This window comes from Nelusetta ayraudi, unplaced genomic scaffold (assembly GCF_046127955.1).
Source record: "Nelusetta ayraudi isolate G7.1 ecotype Tasmania unplaced genomic scaffold, CSIRO-AGI_Nayr_v1 ptg000048l, whole genome shotgun sequence".
Lineage (NCBI taxonomy): Eukaryota > Metazoa > Chordata > Actinopteri > Tetraodontiformes > Monacanthidae > Nelusetta > Nelusetta ayraudi.
In genome coordinates, this window is record NW_027466098.1 from 3,900,231 (window position 1) to 3,905,974 (window position 5,744).

Below are 5,744 nucleotides of genomic sequence, written 5' to 3' on the forward strand. Positions count from 1 at the left end.
TTATATAAATATTTTTTTTTTTTTTTGCAGGGAACTGACTCGGTCGCCTGAGAATTAGCAGAGTTGACAGATTGGAACTAGCTAATCGGCTGTTGCCAAATCAAAACAGTTACCCAGTCCCCCACCCCCTGCCGCCGCCACCATCGCTCGCTTGTTCGCTCGCCTCGGTTCGTCGGTGAGCCCCGCCGTCCGCTGGGGGATCAGGAACCCCCTCCCGGGGAGACCTTACTGTCTGGGTCCGCGTCGCTCCGCTGTCACCGACGCGAGAAAACCACCGGCCGTATGGGAGATAAAAATGAGCAGTTTATCCAACATGGTTGAACAAAACCTTTAGCTACTCAGGCGGCGAGATTATGCAGGGCGGCTGACCAATCGCCGGCCGCGCTCGCATTGACGTCAGGGTAATCTATGTGATTGGCACTGCGGACAGCCAATGGGACGACTTGGCCGTTCGCGACGGCGAGGTTTTTTCTGCTCCAGTGGCCCAATGGTGTCATCACAGGGCACAGGGGGACGTCTGCTATCGAATCCCAGCAATAAAAACAGGTGAATTACTGGGATGTTGCTTGTCAGTTTAATAATGAACACTTTTATTGTGAAAGCGTATATATAAATATATATATATATATATATATATATATATATATATATATATATATATATATATATATATATATATGTACACACACACACACAGTATGTAAATGCTCTTAAGAGTTTAGCTGCTGGATTGTAGCTCCCTTTATATCCAACCGATACATCACTAGTTAGTTTATTTGTAAGGCACTCCCAACGAAGTCGCCTCACTATCCGACATCTCTCTGGCACATCTCCGATAATAATTTCAGTTTAAATTCAGGAAAAGTCCTCTTTCTCACGTTCCAAAAACTGCAACATTTTTGGCCAGAACTCTATTCATTTTCCTGCCCGCTGACTCACCTTATACTGCCTTAGAATGTATTGTAAATCTGTCTGGTTTGATGTTTATTATTTATTTTTGCTATCCTGTATTGTAAACAAACAGTGGTTTTCAGTCAGTTATACCTGGTTAAAAGTTAAAATAAAAGATTCAAATTTTAAATTCAGCATTTCACTGCTATTTCATTGCTTTCAACTGTTTTGAGGAAATGTGTATAAATACATCATGATCTTCTGCCACCACAATTTAATGTGTAATGTGTGGAATATTTTGAGGAAGACCAGGTCAAGCAGTGACTGCTTGATTAAATTTACAACATATAACAGCTTTCAGATAACCAGTTTTCTCAGTCAGGGGGAGCAGATAAATGGAACAACATTCCTACCCTTATTAGATGAACGCTCAAGTTTCAGTATTTTTATAAGACCCTTGAAACATAGCTGAAGGCACGCACGTCAGTCATGTGTTCGCTAATTTAAAGGCTTTTACAAATCCCTTTTTTACTCTGCTCTTCGAGATTGGACAAGACGCTCTTAAAAACATTTGTGCAACGTTCAGACGTAACAAACTGTTGTTGAGTCTTGCAAACTTACTGCAGATCTAAAAATGAACTAACCAAGCTGTACAGCAGGGGTCACCAACGTAACCCCCAAGGACCACACGAGTAGCCCGCAGGCCTGTTTGAAAAATTGCACAACTTATTGAACTGTGTCAAAAATTCAATTTTATCCAGCCTTGTTCAGTTATTGTTGATAATTAATGAGAACCCATTGACTTGATAAGTGTCTTTACACTTATCAAGACTTAACAATAATAATTATAATAATAATAATAATAATGATAATAATATGACTCAGAGAGTTTGTTATTTCAGGAGAGTTTAGCAAACTGGTAGCCCTTCATATGATCTCAGAACCCATGAAGTAGCTCTCAGTGCCAAGAAAGTTGGTGACCCCTGCTGTACAGGTTAACTCTTGTCCAACAGTTGTGTTGTCCAGGCCAGTGTTCATAAACTAATGAACTTGATACACTAAATAAATATTATAAATATGATGATTATTGCATGTTTCACGTTTCTAAAAACGTAAATCATGTACAGCTAATATTTCTGAATGGGGTTCTTCAGATTGCAGTTGCGGACAGTTCCGAGACGGACTGTCGTATCATCTTGATGCAACAGTTGCTCTCAAAATAGAAAAAACAGTTTAACATTGGTGAGTGAAAAAATACTATTTTGGCTCCGGCACACATTCCACTTTGAAATTTCACCTCTTCTATTGTGTTGTTTGTTAGATCATTCATTTTACTGGGAAATGATCAATTGGGGGAGATTTCTGACACCTGCCCTTTCAGAACATTATTTTACTTGTGTTTCTCAATTCTCTTGTCTCAATACAAGAAAAAACAAAAGTCCACAGTACTCAGCATTATCCACATGCCTTATGTGGGCAGTTCATGTGGGAACTATTTTCTTTTTATACCTCAAACTCTAAAGAAACCTAAATCTAGAAAGTCAAAGGGCTTATGTTTTACGACAGGGCAAGCTGAAAAATGAATACTTTCTAAATGGCGGAACGGTAGAAAGCTCACATATCCTGTCTCTCATCCATGAGATGCACTGTATCTTCTGTTCTGTGCTACAGGGTGGTTCAGTATGGAGCGACTCTGAATTTAGACTCATAAATTTATTCATTTAGGAGAGACTCATACATCAAAAGACCCACATTTAATTAAAATGCAGATGTAAAGATAGATACTTGCGCTGATATTTACACTTTTCTTGACTTCAGGGTTCATTTGAGATAGCCAGTTTTTGCCATAAAAATACTTGATGGATAAAATCTTTATCACACTATTTAGATTTAGATTTTCATTTTGCCAATCAATTACCCAGTTAAGTTTGACATGATGAGAAAAAAAAAAGTTTGGCATGATACATCCAAACTGAAAGAACTCTATCCATCCATTTTCCATCACTGTTACTCACAGGGGTGCTGGAGCCTATCCCAGCTCTCTTTGGGGAAAGGTGGTGTGTGAAAATTTCAATTTTGATTAAAAAAAACAAAAACAAAAAAAAACTATTTCATCCTGCAAGGCTCATTGGTATATGCTGTGAGTTTTACAAAGAGTAATGGTAGTAGTGACAGTTCGTCAGCTTGAGTGGAAAACATCCACATGGCAATTGTCCTCTAAATGCAGCATTAAACAAGATTATTATGTCCCATTAGTAGTAATTTTTAAGTAATACAATTTTTTTTTAATAAAGATTAAAAGTTGCACTCTTTCCAACAAAAATTTGGCATATCATGTAATGCAATATAAGATAAATATCATGATTTTAATTAACTACAGTGTCAAAAGGCTCACAACATTTTATTGCTTATTTTATTAACAAAAGTAAATTAAGTTTTAAAAGTTTTTCACTGCATTCTACCAGAGCTAACATGTGAGAAATGTACAAAAGCAAAAGAGGAAGAATGAGAAGAATGAATAAACACACCATACAAAAATCATTTTGGTTGAAATCTAATTTTCGAAGCAGTTTTTCCACAACTTTTAGGATACCAGAAAAACATGAATTACTGTGCTGGTAAAGACAGTTTGGAAGCAAGTGTTGGTTGAACCATTAAAGCCAAGAGGCATGTCTTCCCAGAAGAATGAACATGGAGGCAGTGATGCAAAACACTTTAGGAGACAGCCTCAACTCCGCAGGATACCAGGAAAGAACAGCTCCCTGCAGGGATACCTGAGGTCTATTGATCTGGTAAGTTTATGTTTATTAAAGGATAATAAGTCTGGCAGCACTCTGTTTGTCTTGTCATCACACGCTTTGGTGAAAATGTTTGTGATTACGAGAGCAAGTATAAACAACAGGTCACACCATTATCGTCAATTACAAGGTACTTATTATTACTTCACAAACAGAACTTTAAATGTCTTTTAAAATAAGCTTTTTAAAAGACATATCTTTATGAAAATGATGATAAATATTAAATCACATCGGTTGATCACTACAGCCCCAATGCATTTCAAAAAAAGAAGAATTTTGCATTCCTAAATGAGGCTAAATAAGAAATTAAATCTGATTAACTCAACAGTATAAACACATTTTCATTTTTATTTTATTTTTTTTAAAAAGGGGGGCACATTAAGTGATTTCTTTGCATTTCTAAATGTCTAGATTTAATGTGACTTGCTACAAGTTTGAACATTTTGTTCTTATTTTACTACATTTTTTTACTCCTTAAATCATAGGTGTCTTTGTTTTTTGTTACATTTTTAATTCCTTTTATCAACATAACATTTCTATTCTCTTGCAGGATATCAGTAAACCAGTAAATGGATGTTTGTTAGTGGCTGTTGAAGAGCATTGCCTTATTTTCTTCTATATAAACGATCATAAATAAATACCGCGAAATTATTGCTGCAGCTGAAAGTTAAAGACAAAGAGATTGGTACAAGAAGGTAAGACAAGTGCAATTGTTTGCCATTAAACTAGACCAAGGGGGGAGGTTATTCAACTTTTATCATTTATAACTTCGCATTATTGACCTATATTGAATAATAATAATAATAATAATAATAATAATAATAAGAAGAAGAAGAAGAAGAAGAAGAAGAAGAGTGACTGCATGTAGCAGTGACATTTTATTTTGGAGGCTTCTGGCGGAAGTTGTATTTCACTCATGACAGTGGACTTTATGGCAGAGGGTTCCCCGCCGCTGACTGCCACGTAGAGGTCCGTAAGGAACTCCAGCCCTTTTAACTTATTGTATTCGTCTTTGTCACACATTTCACACCCAGGACTGCATGAGAAACACGAGAGGACTCTAACCAGAGAGACGTTTTACCTTGTCAACCGAGCTGATTTGGTGAGACAAACTCTGTCAGCAATACTTTCGGTGCCGTACATAAGCTCACGTTAAACGAGGTACAGTCAGGAAGTCACCGGATATACGTTTCTCTTATGACGTTATGAACGAGAATATATGATGCCGCGTGGCGAGTTTACAAACATCGAATATTATTGTTGTCAGCTAGCATTGCTGGCAACAGCATGTTTTAACTTCTTCACGTATCACTGTATTGCTCGTGTTAGCTACTGAACTGCTGTAGATTAAGTTATTCCGCCGCCGCCCCCCCTCCTCTAACTCAGAACGGAAATTGCGTGACATTTGTCTTGGTTTGCAGTTTCTAACCCTAAGAACTCCTCTCAGCCTAATATTAGTAGATTAGAGAGGGTTTACACTTTTGTGTCATAATATATCATCGTACTTCAAAACTCGTGTGTGTGTGTGTGTGTGTGTGTGTGTGTGTGTGTGCGCGCGCGCGCGCAGAAACATATTCAGAGGTCTGACAGTATCAGTTTGTTTATATTAATATTCATAAGCTGATGCATCAGGGCACACTCCTGAGCATAAGTCTGACTAGACTTAAAGTTACAAAACAAAGCCACTTTCCGAAATGCAGAAGGTTATATAGCTATGCAGATGTGAGCATATTATACCACATGCTTCATTTCCATAAATGGATCTCTGGTATTCCATGTTGTTTGATAATTTGATCAGATTATTGCAAAAAGTGCCCCAATTCAATGGCCAGTATTGTGAACTTTATATATGTTGTGTACTGGGGAACACAATTGCTGTTAAATTTGGTCTGACAGCTGTTTTTAACTAATTTTTGGGTGTGCAATCCAAAACTGATCTGTTCACGTTTATGAACAATAGATCTCCGTTTTCTTTTAAAAAAAAAAATATGAAAAATACTGTACTTAACAGACGTGCTTGTTCTTTAGAAATGTTCAAATATTGACATACAATGA